This window comes from Pan troglodytes, chromosome 5 (assembly GCF_028858775.2).
Source record: "Pan troglodytes isolate AG18354 chromosome 5, NHGRI_mPanTro3-v2.0_pri, whole genome shotgun sequence".
Taxonomy (NCBI): Eukaryota; Metazoa; Chordata; class Mammalia; order Primates; family Hominidae; genus Pan; species Pan troglodytes.
The window spans coordinates 85,610,468-85,637,083 of NC_072403.2; the positions used below are offsets into that span (position 1 = coordinate 85,610,468).

The 26,616-nt window shown below is 41.7% G+C and overlaps 1 long non-coding RNA gene across 1 annotated transcript; it reads right to left on the reverse strand.

The window, feature by feature from the left end:
- Positions 1-670: 670 nt before the first annotated feature.
- Positions 671-26,525, reverse strand: LOC107975199 (uncharacterized). Its single transcript, XR_001718524.2, has 4 exons — positions 26,439-26,525; positions 17,841-17,882; positions 5,413-5,456; positions 671-823 (listed from the first exon to the last, which is right to left on the reverse strand). It is a non-coding gene; the product is annotated as an uncharacterized LOC107975199 (long non-coding RNA).
- Between the last annotated feature and the right edge of the window lie 91 nt (positions 26,526-26,616).

Sequence of the window (26,616 nt, forward strand, 5' to 3'; positions counted from 1 at the left end):
AAAGGTCTTTCTCCACTGAAGCCAGTCCATGAATCAATGGATTTTGATATTTCATGTTAAAACATCATCGCAACCTGCCAATTAATACAATTATAGCTCTTTTTCTGATAAATATATTCTTCGAGTTTTATATAAATTCAATCATATTTAAGATGACACAGTAGAGTTTATGATGTATAGAGAAGCTGTGATTAATTCTTTTGAAAAGAAATAGCTGGATTTTCATTTTTTAGGTGTTCTTTTAATAGGGCACATTTATACTGGTTTTTCCATTCAGTAATTTCAGTAAAATGAGAAATGTAGTCATGCTTTGTTTATCTTTTTTTTTTTAATGAAAAGATTTAATACTTCACTGGCAAGTATCTAGAGCAGAGCAATAGTTTATCCATTCAATTCCTCATGAATAAAAATTGTAACCTTGTAAGTCAGTAGTTATAATGCAATGAATCAGAATATTTAAGTTCAATCCTATTAAAAAAATTCCATCAGAATTGGTTATATCAGTTGGTGAAATGACTCCAATCCCTACTGACAGGCCTCTTTGTGGAAATAAACAAATACAAAGACCCCAAAGAACAAATATCCAACAACAGAAAACCAAAACTTAATCTACAGAATGTGATTGATTGATCTACTCCCTAAACCCCAAATAAAAGCCAACAGCAATAAGTAGATAATTAAGCATGCTGTGTGGTGACATCCTTACATATAAAGGAAAGCACAAGGCTGAGGTGAGAGGATTCCATGAGGCCAGGACGTCAGTGCGCAGTGAGCCATGATCGTGCCAGCCTGCCAGTCTGGGCAACACAGTGAGACCTGGTGTCTAAAAATAAAAAATAACAATAAAGGGATGCACTTCTACTAGGTTTTAGTTTTAACTTGTGAGCATAAAATAATGAGATGTGTGAAGGAGAGAGATCTAAGAAATAGTTGTTAAGACAGTTCTAGGACAAAAGTTCCAAAAGTATTTTGAAGGCTAGAACAATTGAGAAAAGGTATTTAATCTGTTAAATTTGCATTCTCTTTTACATTAATTTGTGTTTATTTGAAAAAATTCAATCGCTCTATTGCTTTATCGTTACCTGATTATCTCTCATGTAGCCAAGTTGCCAGCTTAGCCATTGTGATGTCAAGAGAGGCAGACCTGATACAATACTTTTTGTGGAGAAGAGCCTCAGTGAGTTAATAAGGAAATGATAATGCCTTTTATGGGGACAACAGGGTTGCTTTTGTTTTTCCTGGAAAAAAATCATGGGTGGACTGTGGGGAGGACTTTTACCTAAAGGAGAAGAGATGTTCATAGTAAAGCCAGAAACTAAGGTTATTGATATGGTTTGGCTCTGTGTCCCCATCCAAATCTCATCTTGTAGCTCCCATAATTCCCACGTGTCGTGTGAGGGATCTGGTGAGAGATAATTGAATCACGGGGGTGGATCTTTCCTGTGCTGTTCTAGTGATAGTGAATGAGTCTCATGAGATCTGATGGTTTTAAAAGCGAGAGTTACCCTGCACAAGCTCTCTTCTCTTGTCTGCTGCCATGTGAGACGTGCCTTTCACCTTCTGCCATGATTATGAGGCTTCTCTAGCCACTTGGAGCTGTTAAGTCCAATAAACCTCTTTCTTTTGTAAACTGCCCAGTCTCAGGTATGTCTTTATCAGCAGTGTGAAAATGGACTAATACAATTATTAACTTCTTAATAACTCTGTGGCAACAGTGCTTGCAAGCTAAAACTCACATGAAAAGAATATACCTGCCACTGCTTTGGTCCAATGTAATAAGAAGCAAAAGAAAATGAATACTCAGTGCCTGGTATGTGTCAGACACCATAGTAAGCAGTTACACATGTTATTTAACTCTCTAGCTTCCAGTGTTTGGTATCTTAATTTTTTTTTTTTTTGAGACAGAGTCTTGCTCTGTTGCCCAGGCTGGAGTGCAGTGGCGCAATCTTGGCTCACTGCACCCTCCGCCTCCTGGGTTCAAGTGATTCTCCTGCCTCAGCCTCCTGAGTAGTTGGGATTACAGGCACGCACCACCAAGCTTGGCTCATTTTTGTATTTTTAGTAGAGACGGGGCCTCTCCATGTTGATCAGGCTGGTCTCAAACTCTTGACCATGTGATCTGCCCGCCTCAGCCTCCCAAAGTGCTGGGATTACAGGCGTGAGCCATCACGCCTGGCCTTAAAAAAAAAATTTAACTGAAATAGAGATGGAGTCTCGCTATGTTGCTCAGGGTGATCTTGAACTTGTTGGCTCAAGAGATCTGCCAGCCTCAGCCTCCCAAAGTGCTGAAATTACAGGCGTGAGCCATGGCACCTAGCCATGTTTGGTATCTTTATTCTCATTATGTAGTTGAGAAAATCTGACATCAGAGAGAGTAACCTGCTTAAGCACAGGGGTTAGAATGTATGTCAGGCTTACTCCAAATCCCCTGCTTTTTCCATGCTGAGTTCCAGTAGATCATTTATGTATTCCTCATGCACAGGGAGGTACAAGATGGTAGAATGGGAGATAGATGGAACAAATTTGGCAAAATAGTCTGTAGTAGTTGATTAACCTATTCGTTACCTGGTGTAGATTTGAAATTTTTCATAATGAAAAGGTTTTTTAAGGAATATACTGTTTTTAAAGGATTGTGTGGATCTGTTTCCTCATGACAGTAGGGTATAAGAAACGGAATTAGAATGTTGTCTAGGTTTCCAAATCACCACCTGTTGCACAACAATGAAGAGGGACAGGGTGGGGATGACTGGGTTTTAACTATGTAATAATTGGAATTCCTTTTGAAGCCTTGTGTTGTATTGGCCATTGAATCCAAAGGTAGGATAATTTCCTTAAAACTTTATCATAACATTCAATTTATACATTCCCATGCCTAAGTAATCAGAAATAAACCAATGAGAAACAATGACTCTGAGATAGAACTGAAGCTATCATTGAAAGTCCCTTCAAGCCTGGACAACATGGTGAAACCCTGCCTGTACTAAAAATACAAAAAATTAGCCAGGGCGCACGCCTATAGTCTCAGCTACTCGGGAGGCTGAGGTGGGATGATGGTTTGAGCCCTAGAGGCAGAAGTTGCGTGAGTCCAGATCGTGCCACTGCAGTGAGCCTGGGCGGAAAAAAAAGGAAGTCTATCCCTTCTAAGCTTTATAAAGTCATGATAGCTTTAATTTCCTTAAACCAGCGTCATAACATTTAATTCACTCATTCCTGTGCCTAAATAATCAGAAACTGTCAACAATGAAAACACTCACTGAGACTTAATTGAAACTATAGAAATAATGTTGGCCGACTGTGCTTTCCCAGAATAGTTGGAATCATACAGTATGTAGTCTTTTCAGATTGGCTTCTTTCATTATCAATAAGCATTTAAGGTTCCTTCATATTGTTTCATTGTTTGATAACCATTTCTTTATTTTCTTTTTCTTTTTCTTTTTGAGACGGAGTCTTGCTCTGTCACCCAGGCTGGAGTGCAGTGGCACCATCTTGGCTCACTGCAACCTCCTCTTCCTGGGTTCAAGCAATTCTTCTGCTTCAGCTTCCTGAGCAGCTGGGATTACGGGCGTTTGCCACCACAACCGGCTAATTTTTGTATTTTTAGTAGAGATGGGGTTTCACCATGTTGACCAGGCTGGTCTCAAATTCCTGACCTCAGGTGATCTGCTTGTCTCGGCCTCCCAAAGTGCTGGGATTACAAGTGTGAGCCTGGGGTGACAGTTTTTGTATAATTTGATTTTATGTTAACTGATGGGATAAAAAAAAAAGTCTGGCCAATGAAGAGTTAAAGCTAGTCAAGGTCTACTAAGCAGTGCCTATTTCTTTTTTTCTTTCCTTTTCTTTTTTCTTTTTTTTTTTTGAGATAGAGTCTCTGTCTGTCTCCTAGGCTGGAGTGCAATGGCATGATCTCCGCACACTGCAGCCTCCTGCAGGGTTTCCCCACGTTGGCCAGGCTGGTCTCAAACTTCTGACCTCAAATGATCCACCCACCTCGACCTCCCAAAGTGCTGGGATTACAGACGTGAGCCACTTGAGGTCAGGAGACTAGCCTGGTGAACATGGTGAAACCCCGTCTCTGCTAAAAATACAAAAAATTAGGCCGGGTGGCACGGTGGTGGCTCATGCCAGCACTTTGGGAGGCCGAGGCAGACAGATCACGATGTCAGGAGTTCGAGACCAGCCTGACCAACGTGGTGAAACCCTGCCTCCATTAAAAATACAAAAATTAGCCGGGCATGATGGCGTGTGCCTGTAATCCCAGCTACGCAGGAGGCTGAGGCAGGAGAATCACTTGAACCTGGGAGGCAGAGGCTGCAGTGAGCAAAGGTTGCGCCACTGCACTCCAGCCTGAGTGACAGAGCGAGACTCCATCTAAAAAAAAAAATATATATATATATATATATTAGCCAGGCGTGGTTGCACATGCCTGTAATCCTAGTTACTCCGGAGGCTAAGGAAGGAGAATAGCTTGAACCCAGGAGGCGAGGCTACAGTGAGCCGAGATTGCATCACTGCACTCCAGCCTGGGTGACAAAGTGAGACTCTATTTCAAATAAATAAATAAATAAATAAATAAATAAATAAATAAAACAAAAACTAGCCAGGCACAGTAGTGCTCACCTGTAATCCCAGCTACTCAGGAGGCTGAGGTGGGAGAATCACTTAAACCTTGAAGGCCAAGGTTGCAGTGAGCCAAGATGATGTCACTGCACGCCAACCTGGGCAACAGAGTGAGACCCTGTCTCAAGAAAAAAATAAAAGAATTACTTTTTTGGCTGGGCACGGTGGCTCATGCCTGTAATTTCAGCACTTTGAGAGGCCAAGGCAGGCAGATCACCTGAGGTCAAGAGTTCGAGACCAGCCTGGCCAACATGGTAAAACCTCATCTCTACTCAAAATACAAATAAATTAGACAGGTGTGGTGGCGCACACCTGTAATCCCAGCTAGTAGGGAGGCTGAGGCAGGAGAATAGCTTGAACCTGGGAGGCAGAGGTTGCAGTGATCTGAGATTGTGCCACTGCACTCCAGCCTGGGCAACAGAGCAAGACTCCATCTGAAAAAAAAATTACTTGAAAAAAAATTACTTAAAAAAAATTTTTTTTTTTTTTTTACAGTTAGGAGCATCTTTTCATAGTTTTATCAATAACTGTATTACCATTGTCACACTGTGCTAAGGTCTGAATGTTTATGTCCTTCCACCCACTACCCCAAATTCGTATGTTGAAACCTAATCACCAATGTGATGGTATTAGGAGGTGGAGGCTTTGGGAGGTGATTAGGTCATGAGGGCAGAGGCCTCATGAATGAGATTAGTGCCCTCATAAAAGAGGCCCCAAGAGAACTGCCTTGCCCCTTCTATCATGTGAAGACACAGCAAGAAAGTATTATCTATGTACTAGGAAAAGGGTCCTTACCAGACACTGAACCCACCAGCTCCTTGATCTTCCAGCCTCCAGAACTGTAAGAAATAAATTTCTGTGTTTATGTCTATTTTGTTACAGCAGCCTGAATGGACTAAGAAACATTGTTACAGACATATCTTTTTTTTTTTTTTTTTGAAATGGAGTCTCACTCTGTCACCCAGGCTGGAGTGCGGTGGTGTGATCTTGGCTCACTACAACCTCGATCTCCTGGGCTCAAGCAATTCTCCTCTCTCAGCCTCCCAAGTAGCTGGGATTACAAGTGTGTATCACCTTGCCCAGCTAATTTTTGTATTTTTTATAGAGACAGGGTTTCACCATGTTGGTCAGGTTGGTCTCATACTCCTGACCTCAAATGATCTGTCTGCCTCAGTGTCCCAAAATGCAGGGATTACAGGCTACAGGTGTGAGCCACAGAGCCTGGCCAGAAATATCTTTTATATATATATATATATATATATATATATATATATGCGTATATATATAATATGTATATATATACACACACACACACACACAAAATTTATATATATATATCAAATTTTTAAATTTTAAATATATAAAAATGGGGTCTCGCTATATTGATCAGGCTGGTTTTGAGTTCCTGGCCTCAAGCGATCCTCCTATCTCGGCTTGCCAAAGTGTTGGGATTACAGGTGCAAGCCACTGCTGCTGGCTTGTAACAGAAATATCTGTTCTCTTTCCCTTGATTTTACCCAGTAATCATTAACTCTGAGACACGAGAGAAGGATGAGGCTATATAGGGTTCCTGTGGTATCTCCAATAATATGTTGCATCAACTTCCTTGACCACTAGGTGGCAGGCTGGTGCAGAATGGCAGCTGCTAGGGAAACTGGACAGTGTTCTGACTGACTTCTATGGACACCAGCATGATGATGACCAGCTGCAGCAGGCTTTTCCTGTATTCAGAATGTAAAATGTAGATGAACTCAAGTGTCTGTCACCTTATGGACCTTCAGCCCCAATGACTATTCTTCATTTCTGCTTTAGACCTTCATACACAAAAAACTAAGTGTCTTATTGAGGAAAATTATTATCTTACTGTTATTCCAGGTGTCCTTAGAGAGACATCTGGAATGTACAGGGGTCACAGTCTAAAATTTTGAGTCACTTCTGAAAACCCATATAAACATGTAACAAAGATTAAAAAACAAAACAAAACAAAACAAAACAAACAAAACACCATAGAACCCAGAAGTGGTGATGGGAATTGTAAAGAAAGTATTAACTACGGTCCCTGGAGAGACACTGCAGCCCAATAGAATTATCTCCACTTTTCACTGTTTATGAGAAGTCAAAGGTTTCAGGCTGAATTGGCTTTCAGGGATCCTTCCCTGGTAAGGATCCAGATCTTTTATCTTTTACTTTACTCTTTTCTCCTTTGTAATGTTATTACTTCCAGTATTGGGAGGGGAAGGCCAGTATCTTAACCAAAATAAAGAAACTTTTGCTCTCAAGCTTTTTATATTGAACAAATTCTATTTTGGAGACTGACAAATTGATCTGCCATAAATGACCTCCATGGGAGTGACGTTGTCTGGTTGAGCTACTGCCTCTGGTTCTTGAATCTTCCCAGACTCTCTCCTTCCCTCTCTCCTTCCACCCCAGCTCTTGTCTTTCATGGCCTGACTTCTGGTTCCAGTGCTAGCCTGTCCCCCTGAGGTGAGCTATTTTATATCCTTGCTCAGTATTCCAAGGTTGCCTTGTTAGTCCTGTTGCTGTGTTATTGATGAGGCTCTACAGCTGGCACCTGAACTTCTTACTTATACTACACTTCTATTTTGAGACTCTTAGTGCTATTCACACTCAAGGCAATTCACTTTTACTTTTTTTTCATTTCCCTGTGGTTGCTTTATGGAAACAAATTAATAGAAAATTCAGGAGGACCATGTGTGTTGGCTCATGCCTGTAATCCTAGCGCTTTGAGAAGCCGAGGCAGGCAGATTGCTTGAGCTCAGGAGTTTGAGACCAGCCCGGGCAATATGGTGAAACCCTGTCTCTACTAAAAATACAAAAAATTAGCCAGGCATGGTGGCTCATGCCTTTAGTCCCAGCTACTTGGGAGGCTAAGGTGGGAGGATGGCTTAAGCCCAGGAATTTGAAGCTACAGTGAGCCGTGATTGTACCACTGCACTCCAGCCTGGGTGACAAAGCAAGACCCTGTCTCAAAAAAAAAAAAAAAAAAAAAAAAGAAAAAGAAAAAGAAAGGGAGAAAATTCAAAAGACTTTACAGACATACTTTTAGAACTTATAAGATTTCAATAGGGTTGTTGAATACAAGCCCAACATGCAAAAAATCTTGTATATCACCAATAACCCATCAGGTAATGAAATAAAATAAAATACACCATTTACAAGAACATTAGGTATATAAATCTGACATAGGGTACGTAGACATTTATGGAGTAAAGTACAAAATATTATTGTAGTACACAAAAACATAAATATGGAACTATACCATGCTCATTCAATTTCATAAAGGTGTTGATTCTAAGTTAATCTACAAGTTAAATGGAAACATGATGGCAATAAAAATGCTGCCACACTTTTTCCTCTGAAACTAGACAGACTAAAATTCAAATGGAGAAGTAACAGTCTAAGAACAGTCAAAAACAATTCTGAAAAAGAACTAAGGGAGGAGCTTTGCCTATTAGATATCAAAACCTAACACAAAATTATATTAATTAAAGCATGAGGTGTTTGGCCCAGTGATACACGAACAGATCAATGGAAGAGAAATGAGAACTCGGAAATAGACTGAAGGATACACGGCAAATTGATATACATGTAGTACATTAGTTATCTCTTTCTGTGAGTGATAGAAAACTCAAAGTTGCAATGGCTTAAACAAGATAGATTTTTATTTCTCTCACAAGAAGTCCAGAGGAGGGTGGGGGAGTGGTGGCTATGCCTGTAATCCCAGCACTTTGGGAGGCCGAGGCGGGCAGATCACTTGAGCTCAGGAGTTTGAGACCAATCTGGGCAACATGGTGAAACCCCGTCTCTACAAAAAACACAAAAAATTAGCTGGGTGTACTAGCATGCACCTGTGGTCTTAGCTACTTGGGAGGCTGAGGTGGGAGGATTGCTTGAGCCCAGGAGGCAGAGGTTGCAGTGAGCTGAGATTGCCCCACTGCACTCCAGCCTGGGTGACACAGGCAGACCCTGTTTTTTTTTTTAAAGGATTGATAAAGGATTCAGCCCAAGATCTGGAGGCAGGTAACTTAAGAAAGTAAAGCCAAGACCATAAACCCAGAGATATGAGTGAATTCGTGATTCATTTCTATTTGGTTTGTTTCCATTTCAAGCCATTTTTATATTTCTACAATGACTATTTTCTAAATATATTACATACAGATTTATGTAATTATATTATTTTTTTTTAAAAAAAAAGAAAAAGAAAAAGAAAAAAGAAGTCCGGAGGAGTCAGGTGTGATGTCTTACACCTGTAATCCCAACGCTTTGGGATTTGGGAGGCCGAGGTACAATTGCTTCAGCTCAGTAGTTCAAGACCAGCCTGGGTAACACAGTGAGACCTTATCTCTACTAAAAATAAAAAAAGTTATCCAGGTGTGGTGGCATGTAGTCCCCGTGGGGAGGCTGAGGTGGGAGGATCACTTGAGCCCAGGAGTTCGAGGCTGCAGCGAACTATGATCCAGGCATTACACTCCAGCCTGAGTGACAGAGCAAGACACTTCAAAAAGAAAAAACAAAACAAAAAAAAAGAATTCCAGAGGAGTCAGGGACTTAGACTTCTATTACTGGGCATGGCCTCTTTTTCTTTTTTTTTTTTTTTGAGCTGGAGTTTCACTCTTGTTGCCCAGGCTGGAATGCAATGGTGCAATCTTGACTCACTCCAACCTCTACCTCCCAGTCCAAACGATTCTCCTGCCTCAGCCTCTCGAGTAGCTGGGATTACAGGTGCGTGCCACCACACCCAGCTAATTTTTGTATTTTTAGTAGAGACGGGGTTTCGCTATGTTGACCAGGCTGGTCTTGAACTCCTGACCTCATGTGATCCCCCCGCCTCGGTCTCCCAAAGTGCTGGGATTACAGGCATGAGCCACCGCGCCCAGCCGTCATGGCCTCCTTTTCTAAAGTCAACTACTGGTTCCAGATGGCTGCTCCAGCTCCAGCCACCATGTCTGTATTCCACTAGAAGGAAAGAGGGAAAGAAAGGGAAAAGACATGCCTCCTCCCTTTGGGGACATTTCCCAAAGGATGCACACACTATTTTCACTAACAACTCCATGGCCACACCCAGCTGCAAGTACGACTGGGAAATGTAGTTAATTTTGGGTGCCCATGTTTCAAGCTAAAAATTCTTTTACTATTTTTAGAGCTGAGCCTGGCAGGGTGAGCAGAAGTGAAAATGTGGCAAGTGTGTGTGAACGACGCAGGCTCAGGGTGAGTCTTGAAGTGGGGACTGCATGGCAAGGCAAGTCCAGCCAGGATGGATGAGATAATGTCAGAACTGAGTCTAACAAAGTATATTTTGCTTGTAGAATGTCATGTGAAATGTAAAGGAATCACCATTGTTAATATAAATTTTGGAGAAAAAAGTTATATTCCAAAAGGTTTTAGAGCCCACTTCTAAAGGTTTCTGCAGTTTACAATTAAAACGTCCCTAATCCTGTACCCTTGGATAATTAAAAAAACAAATTTAATATTTTATCAAGCAGGGAAAGGCAGCATTTTATATTTCAGTACTAGCAACAATAGAGAAAACAAATGAGAAAAAAATAGAGAAAACAAATGAGAGAAAAATCATAGATGTTTTTCTTTTCTTTTCTGTTTTTTTTTGTTTTTTGTTTTTTTTGAGATGGAGTTTCCCTTTGTTGTCTAGGCTGGAGTGCAGCGGCACGATCTCGACTCACTGCAACCTCCGCCTCCTGGGTTCAAGTGATTCTTGTGCCTCAGCCTTTGAGTAGCTGGGATTATAGGCACGAGCCACCATGCCCAGCTAATTTTTGTGTTTTTAGTAGAGATGGGGTTTCACCATGTTGGCCAGGCTAGTCTCGAACTCCTGACCTCAGGTGATCTGCCTCCCTTGGCCTCCCAAAATGCTGGGATTACAGGCGTGTGTCACTACACCCGGGTATAGATGTTTTTCAGTGTTGTTTTTGGTGAACCATGTTTTACGTGGAAAGTTTATCATAGTGTTTTGTTTTAGAGGAAAATAAAACTATATGTGGCTGATAAAGGATTCAGCCCAAGATCTGGAGGCAGGTAACTTAAGAATGTAAAGCCAAGACCACAAACCCAGAGATATGAGTGAATTCGTGATTCATTTCTATTTGGTTTGTTTCCATTTCAAGCCATTTTTATATTTCTACAATGTCTATTTCCTAACTATATTACATACAGATTTATGTAATTATATTATTTTTTATTCTTTTTCTTTATACAATTCTTTTTGAAGAAATCTGATTTGCTAGAAGTTCAGGCAAACACATTTTTGCATAAGGAGGTAAATATAATCTTATAACAGCCATTGAAGCTTGATTGATGATACCTTTGACTAAAATATGCCAGTGTAAGGGTGTGGCATACTTAAAAATATTTAAGAGTGGGTGGAGAAATTGCCCCTAAGCCAAGACAGCTTAACCTTGATAGAAACAATTGACCTCAAGGGTGTGTTCGTTGTATTTTGTGGGGGCAGACAGGATGTGAAAAATGAGCTTTTGTGTTCTGGATGAGCAGTGAAAGGGCAGTGGCTGCAGAGAGAGCTTTGAGGCAATGGTAGACTCTCCACGCAGCTGGCCAATCTTGCCCAAAGAGAGACTCCTGCAGGGGAAAGGTCCATGCCTGAAAGTCTGGCACTTAGTCAGGAGTTCCTTCCTGCAAAGAGATGGATTGATGGGGAAGAGGGCATTTGGCCCAGTCCATGGCTGCTACAACTGCTTAATTGTGCACTTAGTGATCCAGTGCTTTCTACCTCTCATTCCAATCTTCCCTTCTTGGGTGTCATTTGTCTTCTGAGTTTCAAAGCACGGTGCCTGGGTTCTGGGCAGGACAAAAGTGGAAGAGCCAAAGGCTGGTTTCCTTGAGGTGTTGTCTCCATTCAGGAAGAGAATGCTTTCTCTTCAGTCTTCATTTTACATCTCCTTATCCAGGATTACCATACATGGACACGTCTAGCTGGATTGAGCCTAGAAATTTGCCTATTTTTGCTTTCCAGACTCTGGCAAAGGAATACACAGCACAGGAAAGGAATGGATAGCTTTTCAGTGGCCCATCTGCAGTGCTCCCTCGTAAGACAAGTTGGTAGTTACATAGAAAGTGTCTGAAAACCAAAAGTCCATTTAAATCCATGGCTTCGTTCTATTCTCTCTCTTTTTTACCCCAGTGATATTGAGGTGAAATTGACAAAATTTTATATATTTAAGGTATACAATGTGATGTATGTGATGTTTGATATACATATACATTGTGGAATAATTACCACAGACAAGCTAATTATAATATCCATCACCTTACAGTTACCATTTGTGTGTGTGTGTGTGTGTGTGTGTGTATGTGGTGAGACATTTAAGATCCACTCTTTAAGCATATTTCAAGAATACAATATGGTATTATTGTATTAGTCTGTTTTCACGCTGCTGATAAAGACACACCAAGACTGGGTAATTTATACAGGAAAAAGTGTTCCATGTGACTGGGGAGGTCTCACAATCACAGTGGAAGGCAAGGAGAAACAAGTCATGTCTTACATGGATGGCAGCAGGCAAAGAGAGAGCTTGTGTAGGGAAACTTCCCCCACTTTTTTTTTTTGAAATGGAGTTTCGCTTTTGTCACCCAGGCTGGAGTGCAATGGTACAATCTGGGCTCACTACAACTTCCGCCTTCCGGGTTCAAGTGATTCTCCTGTCTCAGACTCCTGAGTAGCTGGGATTACAGGTGCACACCACCACACCTGGCTAATTTTTATATTTTTAGTAGAGATGGGGTTTCACCATGTTGGCCAGGCTGAGGTCAAACTCCTGACCTCAGGTGATCTGCCCACCTTAGCCTCCCAAAGTGCTGGGATTACAGGTCTGAGCCACCGCACCTGGCTGGAAATTCCGATTTTAAAAACCATTAGATCTCATGAGACTTATTCACTATCATGAGAACAGCACGGGAAAGATCCCCCCTGCCATGATTCAATTACCTCCTACCGGGACTCCCACAACATGTGGGAATTCAAGATGAGGTATGGGTTGGGACACAGCAAAACCATATCATTCCACCCGGCCCCTCCCAAATCTCATTTCAAAACCAGTCATGCCTTCCCAACAGTCCCCTAAAGTCTTAACTCACTTCAGCATTAACTCAAAAGTCCGCAGTCCCAAGTCTCATATGAGATGAAGCAAGTCCCTTCTGCCTATGAACCTGTAAAATCAAAAGCAGGTTAGTTGCTTCCTAGATACAATGGAGGTACAGGCATTGGGTAAATACAGCCATTCCAAATTGGAGAAATTGGCCAAAACAAAGGGGCTACAGGTCCCATGCAAGTCCAAAATCTAGTGGGGCAGTCAAATCTTAAAAGTTCAGAATGATTTCCTTTGACTCCATGTCTCACATCCAGGTCATGCTGATGAAAGAGGTGGGTTCCCATGGTCTTGGGCAGTTCCGCTCCTGTGGCTTTGCAGGGTACAGCCTTCCTCTTGGCTGCTTTCACTGGCTGATGTTGAGTGTCTGCAGCTTTTCCAGGCACACAGTGCAAGCTGTGGGTGGATCTACCATTCTGGGGTCTGGAGGACGTGGCCCTCTTCTCACAGCTCCACTAGGCAGTGACCCAGTAGGGAATCTGTGTGGGGGCTCCCATCCCCCATTTCCCTTCAGAGGTTCTTGCCCTAGCAGAGGTTCTCCATGAGGACACTACCCCTACAGCAAACTTCTGCCTGGGCATCCAGGCATTTTTATACATCTTCTGAAATCTTTCCCAAGCCTTAATTCTTGACTTCTGTGCACCTGCAGTTTGAACACCACATGGAAGCTGCCAAGGCTGAGGCTTGCACCCTCTGAAACCATGGCCCGAGCTCTACATTGGCCCCTTTTAGCCACTGCTAGAGTGGCTGGGACACAGGGCACCAAGTCCCTAGGCTGCACACAGCACAGGGACCCTGGGCCCAGCCCATGAAATCACTTTTTCCTCCTAAGCTTCCAGGCCTGTGATGGGAGGGGCTGCTGCAAAGTTCTCTGACATGCCCTGGAGACATTTTCCCCACTGTCTTGGTGATTAACATTCAGCTCCTCATTACTTATGCAAATTTCTGCAGCTGGTTTGAATTTCTCCTCAGAAAATGGGATTTGCTTTTCTATTGCATTGTCAGGCTGCACATTTTCCAAACTTCTATGCTCTGTGTCGCTTTTGAAACTGAAAGCCTTTAACAGCACCCAAGTCACCTCTTGAATGCTTTGCTGCTTAGAAATTTCTTCCACCAGATACCCTAAATCATATCTCTCTAGTTCAAAGTTCCAGAAATCTCTAGGGCAGGGACAAAATGCCACCAGTCTCTTTGCCAAAACATAATGAGAATCACCTTTGCTCCAGTTCCCAACAAGCTCCTCATCTCAGTGTGAGACCACCTCAGCCTGGATTTCATTGTGCATATCACTATCAATATTTTGGTCAAAGCCATTCAACAAGTCTCTAGGAAGTTCCAAACGTTCCCACATTTTCCTGTCTTCTTCTGAGCCCTCCAAACTGTTCTGACCTCTGCCACCCATTTCCAAAGTCACTTCAACATTTTTGGGTACCTTTTCAGCAGTGCCCACTCTACTGGTACCAATTTACTGTATTAGTCCGTTTTCACACTGCTGATAAAGACATATCCGAGACTGGGCAATTTACAAAAGAAAGAGGTTTAATGGACTTACAGTTCCATGTGGTTGGGGAAGCCTCATAATCATGGTGGAAGGCAAGGAGGAGCAAGTCACATCTTATATGGATGGCAGCAGGCAAAGAGAGAGAGCTTGTGCAGTGGAACTCCCATTTTTAAAACCACCAGATCTCATGAGATTTATTCACTATCATTAGAACAGCATGGGAAAGACCTGCTCCCATGATTCAATTACCTCCCACTAGGTTCCTCCCATGACACTTGGAAACTGTGGGAGTTACAATTCAAGATGAGATTTGGGTGGGGACACAGCCAAACCATATCACTATTTATCTGTTGATGGGCATTTAGATTGATATCATAGCTTGGCTATTGTGAACAATGGTGCAATGAACATGGGAGTATGGATCTCTCTTTGATACTAATTTCAGTTCTTTTTGATATATATTGAGAAATGTGATTGCTGGATCATACAGTAGTTCTGTTTTTAATTTTTTGAGGAGCCTCCGTATTGTTTTCTCTTTTCTTTCGTCTTTCTTTTTTTTTTTTTTTTTGAGACAGGGTCTTGCTCTGTCACCCAGGCTGGAGTGCAGTGATGCAGTCTTGGCTTATTGCAAGCTTGGCGTCTCAGGCTCAGGTGATCCTCCCACTTCAATCTCCCAAGTAGCTGGGACTACAGCTGAGTGCCACCACTCCTGGCTAATTTTTGTATTTTTTTGGGGAGACGAGGTTTTGCCATGTTGTTCAGGCTGGTCTCAAAGTCCTGGGCTCAAGCGATTCACCTGCCTCAGCCTCCCAAAGTGCTGGGATTATGGGTGTGAGCCACTGCACCTGGACAACTTTTGTCTTTTTTTGATGATATACATTTTAACAGGTATAAGGTGATATCTCTTTGGTATTGATTTGCATTTCCCTGATGATTAGTGGTATTGAACATTTTTTCATGTACCTGTTGGCCATTTTATATGTCTTCTTTTGAGAAATGTTTACTCAATTCCTCCCCCTCCCCCTTTTTTTTAGAGACAGGATCTTACTCTGTCACCTGGGCTGGAGTGCAGTGGTACAATCATAGCTCACGGTAACCTCAAACTCCTGGGCTCAAGTGATCCTCTTGCCTCAGCCTCCTGAGTAGCTGGGACCACGCTACCATGTCTGGCTAGTCTTTTTAGTTTTATTTTTTGTACAGACAAAAGTCCTACTATTTTGCCTATGTGGTCTCAAATTCTTGCTTTGCCCATTTTTTTTTCTTTTTTTTTTTTTTGAGGTGGAATCTCAAAAGGATGAAGTGTAGTGGCATGATCTTGGCTCACTGCAACCTCCACCTCCCGGGTTCAAGTGATTTTCCTGCCTCAGCCTCCCGAGTAGCTGGGACTACAGGTGCAGCTAATTTTTGCATTTTTTAGTAGGGACGGGGTTTCACTGTGTTGGCCAGGATGGTCTTGATCTCTTGACCTCATGATCCACCCGCCTCAGCCTCCCAAAGTGCTGGGATTATAGGCATGAGCCACTGTGCCTAGCCTGCTTTGTCCATTTCTTTATTGGGTTGTTTTCTTGTTATTGAGTAGTTTGAGTTCCTTATATATTTTGGATATAAGCCCCTTACTAACTAGATATATGGTTTGCAAATATTTTCTCCTATTCAATAGGTTGTCTGTTTACTCTGATTTTTTTTTTCCAGAAGCTTTTTAGTTTGATGCAATCCCAGTTGTCTATTTTTGCTTTTGTTGCCTGTGCTTTTGGTGTTATATGCAAAAAAACATTGTCTAGATCAATGTTTGTGGATTTTGTATCATACAACATCAATGAATTTATTAGTTCTAACTTTTTTTTTTATGGAATCCTTAGGGTTTAAAAAAATTAAACAATTTTTTAAAAATTTTATTTCAGTAGTTTTTGGGGTACAGGCGGTTTTTGGTCACATGAATAAGTTCTTTAGTGGTGATAATTCTGAGATTTTGTCATACAAGCAGTGCACACATTGTATCCAATATGTAGTCTTTTATCCCTTACCCTCTGTTGTCCATCCCCTCAAGTCCCCAAAGTCCATTATATCATTCTTATCCCTTTGCATCCTCATAGCTTAGCTTTCACTTATAAGTGAAAACATACAGTATTTGGTTTTCCATTCCTGAGTTACATCAGGTTTCTGAAAATATAAAGATCATGTCATCTTTGCAAACAGAGACAATTTTACTATTTCCTTTCTGATTTGGATGTCTTTGTATTTCTTTTTCTTTGCTAATTGCTCTGGCTAGGACTTGTAGTACTAAATGGAGCAAAGGTGATGAGAGTATGCATTCTTGTCTTATTCCTGATCTTAAAGGATAAGCTTTCAGCTTTTGACCATTTTGCATGATATTAGCTGTGGGCTTTTCTCTCTCTGTGCTATGCTGTGCTGAGTAGGCTTGGGAAAGGGGTAACTTGAGTAATGTGAAACTGTCTTTCCTACCTTCTTCAATGTGTCTTTTATTGTTTCTGTGCTCCAACTAGGTGCTGTAATCTCTCACCTGGAGTCCTCAGCACTGGTGAAGGTACTCTTGTGTGTGGATGGCTGTTCAAATTGATGTGTCTCTGAGGGGATGAGCCCTGGAAACTCCTATTCCAGCATCTTGCTGATGTCCTCTCTATTTTTCCTTGAAATTTATTTGTTGAAGGAATTGGATTATTTGTTTGATAGTGTTTTGCATAGTCTGAATTTTGCTAATACATCTGTGTGATGTTCAATACGTTCCTTCACATTTCCTTGCAAATTGGCATTTAAATCTAGAAATTTAATCAGATTCAGTTTAGAATTTTTGGCAAGACCACTTCTTAGGTGGTGCTTTGTTCTACTGGGTGGCATATAGTATCTGAATATCTCCCTTTGTGATATTAGCAGCCATTTATGATCACTGTTCAGTCTATACAATCCAATGTGGTAGCTATTAGCCACATGTGGCTACTTAAAAATATAAATTAAATTAAATTAAATTAAAAATTCAATTTCTCAGTTATATCAGTCCTCTCTCTTTCTTTCTTTTTTTGAGACAGAGTCTTTCTGTGTTGCCCAGGCTGGAATGCAGTGGCACAATCTCAGCTCACTGCAAACTCTGCCTCCTGGGTTCAAGTGATTCTTCTGCCTCAGCCTCCTGAGTAGCTGGGATTACAGGTGCCTGCTGCCATGCCCAGCTAATTTTTGTATTTTTAGTAGAGATGTGGTTTCACCATGTTGACCAGGCTGGTGTTGAACTCCTGACCTCAAGTGATCCACCCGCCTGGGTCTCCCAAAGTGTTGGGATTATAGATGTGAGCCACTGCACCTGGCCTATCAGTCACATTTCAAATGCTAAATAAATTCATGTTGGTTATAGCTACTGTATAAGATACAGAACATTTCCATCATCACAGAAAGTTCTATTGGACAGCATTGGTCTAGATCTATTAATTCACAAAGAGTAGTGATATGGTGCTATTCTAACATTAATTTTACATTTATTAGTTGGAAAACTATAGAGAGAAATCCCTCATATCTACTATTTGGTTACCCAGTGATCAGTTCACGTAGGAAAGGCAGGATAAAGGTTAATTCTTTACCTTTAATGAGTTCATATTGCAGCATCCTCCAAAAGTGAATAACTAAAAAAAACCATGCATGATTTTAGACATTGGATACTCCTTCCTCCCTTCAGTCTTTCTTTCCTTCCTCTTTCTTTCTCTTTCTCCTCTCTCTCCTTCCTTCCTTCTTTCACATGGATGCTCTCTCTCTTCCCTTCTTCCTTTCCCCCTCCCCTTCCCTCCCCTCCCCTCCCCTCTCCTTCCCTCTCCTCCCCTTCTTTCCTTCCTTCCTTGATAGGCTAATTGTCCTTCATGGAAACATTGTCTTGATGAACAGAACACAGCTTTTGGCAAATTTTGCTAACTGTGGTAGATTGAATTATTTGTCCCAATTTTCTCCCATCCATATCCTTTCCCACGTAATTAAGTTTGCAGTTCCTCTAACCAAAAGGTGGAGTATTCTACCCATCCTTGACTTGGTCCTTGACCATGAAACTTGCTTTGGGCAACAGGATCTTCACAGATGTCAAGTAAACAGGGACCTAAAATGTGCTTGAGCAGTGGGGCTTGTTCTCTTGTGCTTCTACCATGACTGCAAGAAGGACGTGCTTTTCCCAGACTACTGTTCCAAGGAAAAGGAGAAACACAAAGTGGGAGCTGCCTCAGCTGGCCTGCAAACTTGGGATCTGAAGCCAAAGTTTATTGTTGGTGTGATTTTGAGGTTGTTTCTTTGCTTATTAATAGATTAATAAGTTTACAAATTGTCCCATTAGGTGAGAAACTCCCAACTGGCATTGGCAGATGTCATCTCAGATTAATGTATCTTCCCCAGATAGTACTTTGCTGTTCAAAATATAGTAATTAAAATCATGCATTAGAAGAACACTAGAAACTTTGTAAGAACTCAAATTAATTGTGATTTCTTTTTGTCTGGTAGATTTTTTTTGGAAAAAATACCTTTGCTTTTACTGTGATATTTATGATAATATATTAGTATTTTAATTTCTAATTGGCTGTTGTGCAATAAAAAATACACATATTGGTCTCTGCCCCCCAGTCCCTGGCACAGAGTTCTTAAAACTCTTGTAGTTTCCTGAGCAATAGGAGTGCTAGGAGAATCTTTCATTCTAATGTTTGGTTTCTGCTCTGGTTCTTGAAACAGAGTTCTTAATACTCTGTTAGATAGGGGTGCTAGGAGAATCTTTTGTTCTAATATTTGGTCTCTGCTCTGGTTCCTGACACAGAGCTCCAAAGACATTTGTAATTTCCTAAGTGTTAGCATCTGACACAGAGCTCCTAAATCCCTTGGAATTTTCTGTGCGATGAGAGAGTCTTTTGTACTAATGAGGTAACTCTTGGTAGGCTGCTGGATAGAGGCTGGTCACCAGAAAGACCAAGCTATGATTAGAAGCCTGGAACTTCTAGTGCACCCTCATCCTCTGGAGAGGGGAGAAGGGCTGGAAATGGCATTAATAATTATTTCTACTTGATGAAGCTTCCATAAAAATTCCTGGATTATAGGGTTCTGAGAGTTTTTCTTTGTTTGTTTTTTTTTTTTTTTTTTTTGAGACAGGGTCTCCTTCTGTCACTCAGGCTGGAGTGCAGCGGTGTGATCAAGCTCACTGCAGCCTCAATCTCCCAGACTCAAGTGATCTTCCTACCTCAGCTTCCTAAGTAGCTGGGACTACAGCCATGCACCACCACATCTGGCTAATTTTTTTGATTTTTAGTAGAGACAAGGTTTTGCTATGTTGCCCAGGCTGGTCTCGAACTCCTGAGCTCAAGCAGTACTCCTGCCTTGGCCTCCCAAAGTGCTGGGATTACAGGCATGAGCCACCAAGCCCAGCTGCTTCTGTTAATTAATTAATTAGTTTGTTTATAAATTATTCCATTGGGTGACATCTTTCAACTTCCAAACTAGAATTGGCAGAGGTCATTTATTATACCCTTTATTAATAAACTGGGAAACATAGTTTCCCTGAGTTCTGTGAGCTGCTCTAGCAAATTAACCAAACCCAAGGATGGGATTGTGGGAACCCCAATTTATAGCTGTTGGATCAGAAGCACAGGTCACAACCTGAGTTTGTGATTGGCATCTAAGGTTGGGGGCAGTCTTATGGGAAGGAACCCTCAACCTAGGGGATCTGCTGCTATTTCCAGGTAGTTTGTGTTGGGATCGAATTGACTTAGAGGATGCTCAGCTGAGTCTGCTGTAGAATCTGCCAGAGAATTGATTGCTTGGTCAGCATGGGAGAAGCTCTTCTATGCATTTTGGTGGCCAGTGTGTTATATTGAGTGTATAAAAGTGGGAAAACCACTTTGGTTCAGTTTTCCTTATATCCTTACACTACTTTATAGTCTTAATATGCTTATGACATATTTCTTGATCCAAGAAAACTGTAGACACATTTTTCTTTTTTTTACTTTATAAGGCTCTTAGTGTCTCAGTCAATGCTTTAATTCTTCATCCCTCTTTGACTTTGTAAATTTTTGTCATCTCTGCTCTTTTCAAGTATTAACACCATTTACATTGTTTTGTAAACATTGTGTATTTCACATATTTCATCAAATCTAAGATACACCACTTACTTTAATACCAAGAAAGAAAATATATTGTCGATTATTATTATGATACCATTGATTATAAGATCAGAAATGTTACAAATGTGAAAAACATGTATTTTAGAAATGGTGAAACAGTGTAATTAAATCTTCTTTGTCAATTCTTTTATTCTGTTATAAATCAGTAAACCATACTTACATCAACACAACTAATTATTTTTCACTGCAAAGCCAACTAATGAATCATGATATATTCTTTTTTATTCAGTGTTTGCTTTTCCCTTGAATTTCTAAATTCCCTTCCTTTTTACTGCACTATTTTACTTTATCATAGTCTCAGTTTTCTCGTATTTCATTATGTACATCTATTCGATTAAGATCCCTTTTATTTCCCTTAAGAGCTTACTCCTGGAATTTTTCCTATTAGAAGTTCTGTCTTCATTTTTTTCTGGGGTTATATATACATTTCCCTTTTTCTTGGCTTATTTCACTTCGTTGCTAAATATGTCTTCCTAAAGTAACTTCCTAAAATGAATTTGTGAAAGGCGAAGTTTCTGAGCCATTCCATTTCTGAAAATGTTTTTATTCCTTTTGTTTGTTTTATTATGCAGCTGATAAACATTTTTTTTGTTTTTTTTTTGAGACGGAGTTTCGCTCTTGTTGTCCAGGCTGGAGTGCAGTGGCGTGATCTCGGCTCACCGCAACCTCCGCCTCCCAGGTTCAAGCGATTCTCCTGCCTCAGCCTCCTGAGTAGCTGGGATTACAGGCATGTGCCACCACGCCTGGCTAATTTTGTATTTTTAGTAGATACGGGGTTTCTCCATGTTGGTCAGGCTGGTCTCAAACTCCTGACCTCAGGTGATCTGCCCGCCTCAGCCTCCCAAGTGCTGGGATTACAGGCGTGAGCCACCGTGCCCGGCCGCAGCTGACGAACATTTTATTTAAAAAAGGTTTGTAAAACATGAAGAAATGCTTATGATGGAATAATTAAATGGGAAAAGTAGGACACAAAGCACAAAGTTGTATTATATTTATAACATAATTACTCTTTAAAAAAGATACCAGCAAATTATGTGGAGAAAGAAAGAGAGGAAGGAAACACAACAAAATGAAATAATGCTTGTCTCTGGGTAGTGGTAAGACTGTAGCAGATTTTTTTTTCTTCCTTTTTTTTTCTCATCATCTTTCTACATTTTGTGTACTGAGCAGCTACTCTACCTGACCTCTCATCCCTTCTCCAGGGGAATAGATAGGGTCACCTTCATGTTTCTGCCCTGTTTCTCCCCTCTTCCCTTTCAGCCACCCACCTGCTCTCTGCTTTCCTGCTCTTCTCCCCAGCCACCAGAACCCACAGGCAATTAACACTTTCTGGACAAAGAAGGAGCCAAGGTTTTCCCCATCATTTTTCTAAAGGCAAAAGTGCATGGCTAGGGAGGGAGACTAGAAAGGCAACTAACTGCTCCCTGCCAGTCCTGGTCTCACCCCTTCCAATGTCCATCTGATTGGGGCCTGGACTCAGGTGGCCCCAGGAAAGCCCCCAGCTGGAGTTATGGACAGAGCAGACTATAAAGGGGAGGTGGGGTACCCCATACACCTGTATTTTTTACTTTCTGAAGCTTGGTTTAGAGTGCTAGGCAGGTGGGAACACTTGTCCATACTGTTACTAATGTGCCAGTTCACTTTGTGGGTTCAGGGCCACAGTCAGGCCTGTAGCTCCTTTAGTTCTCAGAGGCCCTCTTCCTTCAGTTTTTCTGAATTGTGGGCCAAATGTACATGAAGCTCTGGACAAAGGACACCAGCTTCTCCTGCAGGTTACTCATGACATGGAAGTTGGAGGTGGTAAGATGGACATGGGTTCCACTTCTCAATCAGTTTTTCTTTATTCTTACCCACATTTAGCTTTTCTCCCCTGGCTAACTCATAGTTATGTTATGCTGCACACCACACACAGGGGCAATGGTTTGCACAAACTGCCCTACCAGCTCCCATGATTGCTTAGGGTCTGTCTCACTCATAGTGGTTCTGCCTTTCTCATTGAATTACTCTGTTCTTGCATTGCTATAAAGTAACACCTGAGACTGGGTAACCTATAAAGAAAAGAAGTTTAATTGGCTCACAGTTCCACAGGCTATACAGGAAGCATGTCAGCATCTGCTTCTAGGGAGGCCTCAGGGAGCTTTTACTCATGGTCTCAACTTTAACATTGCCAAAGTATGGCAGAAGGGGCTGATGTATGGGCTCGTGGTATCTTACATGGCAGGAGAAGGACCAAAAGAGGTGGGGGGAGGTGCCACATACTTTTAAACAACCAGATCTCATGAAGATTCACTATCGCAAGAACAGCACCACGGGGGAAATCTGCCCCCATGATTCAATCACCTCCTACCAGGCCCCACCTCCGATATTGGGGATTTGACATAAGATTTGGGCAGGGACACAGATCCAAACCATATCAACACCTTAAAGACAGCTCAGGAGGGACACAGGAACACTGTGGGGTTCTTATCCAAGAGACCATTAGGTTTTCATGCAATAAGCATAGATGATATTTTTGGTATCAAAATTCAGAAGTTTTATGCAAAAGAGCTTCTAAGATGCCCCCTCAAAAACTATTTACTAAAATAATATTGTTTTCTTCTTAAAGGAGATATAATATATATTTATTGTAGGAAACTTGGCATATCCAGGTAATCACCAGGATACTGATAATAGCATTTTGGTGAATATCCTTCAAGTCTTTCTTCAGTGCATAGATCTGTAATGTCTATGTACACATAAATACACTTTATTTTTTATAAAAATAAAATGAAATTTAAATTCTGTTTTATAAAACAGACTTCCCCTCTGATATGGTTTGGCTGTGTTCCCACCCAAATCTCATCTTGAATTGCAGCTCTCATAATTCCCACATGTCATGGGAGGGACCCAGTGGGATGTAATTCAATTTTGGGGGTGGGTCTTTCCCATGCTTTTCTTGTGATAGTGAATAAATTTCACAAAATATGATGGTTTTATAAAGGGGAGTTCCCCTACATATGCTCTCTTGCCTGCCACCATGTAAGACTTGACTTTGCTCCACATTCGCCTTCCACCATAATTGTGAGGCCTCCCAGCCATGTGGAACTGTGAATCAACTAAATCTCTTTCCTTTATAAATTACCCAGTCTCAGGTATGTCTTTATTAGCAGGGTGAGAACAGACTAATATACCCTCCTTAATAACATATGAATATTTATCTCTAGATGATTAAACAAGCTCCAATTAAACAAATAGTTTTTAATTATTTCAGTATTCCATTGCATGGATATACTGTAATTTATTTAATCCTGTTTTTGTCTGTTTTGTGTTGCTATAAGGTAGTACCCAAGGCTGGGTAATTTATTAAAAAAAAAAAAGTTTACTTGGCTTACAATTCTGCAGGCTGTTCAAGAAGCATGACATTGGCATTTGCTTGGCTTCTGGTGAGGTCCTCAGGCTGCTTCCACTCATGTGGAAGGGGAAGGGGAGCTAGTGTGCAGAGATCCCATGGTGAGAGAGGAAACAAGAGAAGCAGGAGGTGCCAGGCTCTTTTTAACAACCAATTCTTGTGGGAACTGAGTACTCACTCACCCCCCGACCCCCAGGGAGGACATTCATCTATTCATGAGGATCCACCCACAGAACCCAAACATCTCACATTGTGCTCTACCTCCAACACTGGGGATCAAATTTCAGCATGAGCTTTGGGCGACAAACATCCAAATGACAGCAAACCCAATATCTTATTGTTACATGTTCAGACCATTTTCAATTTTTCTTTTGAGACAGAGTCTTGCTCTGTCACCCAGACTGGAGTGCAGTGGCACCATCTTGGCTCACTGCAGCCTCCACCTCCTGGGTTCAAGTGATTGTCATGCCACAGCCTCCTGAGTAGCTTTTATTACAGGTATGTGCCACCATGCTGGGCTAATTTTTGTATTTTTAGTAGAGACAGGGTTTCATCATTTTGGCCAGGCTGGTCTTGAACTCCTGCCCTCAAGTGATTTGCCTTCCTCAGCCTCCCAAAATGTTGGGATTACAGGCGTAAGCCACCATGCCCGGCCCATTTTCAGTGTTTCTTTTTTCTTTTCTTTTCTTTTCTTTCTTTTCTTTTCTTTTTTTTTTTTGAGACGGAGTTTTGCTCTTGTTGCCCAGGCTGGAGAGCAATTCTGCGATCTCGGCTCACTGCAACCTCCAACGCCCAGGTTCAAGCAATTCTCTTGCCTCAGTCTCCTGAGTAGCTCGGATTACAGGCATGTGCCACCATCCACACTTGGCTAATTTTGTATTTTTAGTAGAGATGGGGTTTCACAATGTTGGTCAGGTTGGTCTCGAACTCGTGACCTTAGGTGATCCACCCGCCTCGGTCTCCCAAAGTACTGGGATTACAGGTGTGAACCACCACGCCTGGCCTCATTTTCAGTTTTTCTTAATAAAAAATCCCACTTCTGAGATGAACATTTTTCATTAATCCTTTTAACACATTTTTATTGAATAGCTACTCTGTGCCAGGCATGTAATAGCCTCATCTCTATGCAAATCCATATGCCTAAATTTTTGCATGACTACGCCTTTCGACAAGTGTGTATTGTGGGAAGGAGGGCATAAACAGGAAGGTGGCATCACTTTAAAATCCACACAGATTTATACAATGTGGTTCTAAGCCTTTCTGTAAGTCTTCTCGGGAGGCAACATTATCATCTAATCTTTTGCAGTCCCTCTTATGTTTGCCTACCTCTAGAATGAACCTGAATTTATTAATCCACCTTTATGAAGTGAAAGATTGAGAAGAATTTTCTGTGTTCTTAATTGCCTTTGCTCATCAAATTGCCCCCAAATTGCCCCCACTTGTAGAGTCTCCATGGCCTACTGTCTGCTAAAGTAAAGCAGAATCCCAGTCCTCGTTCCAGACCTGCCAAGTCAGAGTCTGTTTTCATGTGATTCTCACACACATTGGCATGTGAGAAGCACTGAGTTAGACCTTGGTGCTTGGCCCACCCTTGACCGTGGTCCTCCTCTCTGAACAACGGAGGTGAGGAGACCAGTAGTAACAGCTGTGTCAGGAACAGGTCAGCACCCAGGGATCCACACAGACACTTTTGACCATTCCTAAGTCCTGCCTGCACAGGAAGTTGGCCACTAAAGATAGGCTGCCTGAAGGAAAGGACATAAGGACCTTTGCAAGCTGTTCCGCAGGGAGAAAAAGGGTGGAACAGGAAAGGGAGGAAAGCAAGTTTCTGGATTCCCCAAACCACAGTTTGTCTAGGTGCTACTTTCTCACTTTTCCTTATTTAGCACATAGCTTTGTCATGAGACATCTTTTTGCTGACCTCTTTTCCGTTTGCATTTTGCCCCATATTAGAATGCTACCATCTAAAACCGCTCCATGAATTAGAAAGTTTAAGTTGTCAGGGACTGAATGTGTCTGTTTTCCAACAGTTTCTGGCAGTTCCCTGCTTTTATGGTGTAGTCATGGTGAAACCTGAGTCATCTGAAGATGGTGGCAGTGCCAGAGAGCAGGAGAGAGGAGCTGCAAACAAGCCAGAAAGCGTTGGGCATCAATAATTCCTGGGCACCACCGGCCACTGGCCTTCATTCTGACAGGAGAGCCACCCCAACCCTAATTGTGTTCAGAGATTGCTCCAAGCTTTACAGTTCTACCAAATTCTTTCTGTAGCAAAAATATAAAGGCATCTTCTTAGGTAATTTTTTTTCAGGGTTCCAAGTAGCAACACCTAACGTCTGCAGTGCCAGTTCTCTTCTTCTTTTTTTTTTTTAAGGTGATAAATCATAACATTTTCCTGGAAAGGAAAGCAGTAGACCTCATTTTTTGTTTTAAGGAAAAATAGTTTTTCTATTTCCATTCATATACATTAAATAACTACCCAGGAAATACGCCCCGGTTTTGCGCGCGTGTGCGTGCGTGTGTGTGTGCGTGTGTGTGTGTGCCGTTTCTCTAAAATTCTGACTCATAGTCTGGAGGACAATGATTGACTTTTTTCCACTTCACATAGTTGCTATGAATTTCTCCTCACAAGGATGGGCCTGTTTACTCACCCTGGGCATCGTTGGTAGAGCGCTAGTGTAAACAGCCTGAGGAACCCGGTGGGCCGGGGAAGTGGGCGCGCTCTGTTCTCCGCGGCCAGCCGGGACGCCGGGCCAGGTGGGGCCGCCTGCGTTTAGCAACTGCTTTCTCACCCCCTGGATTTGCGATGTTTGCCACAGCAGCGAGAAG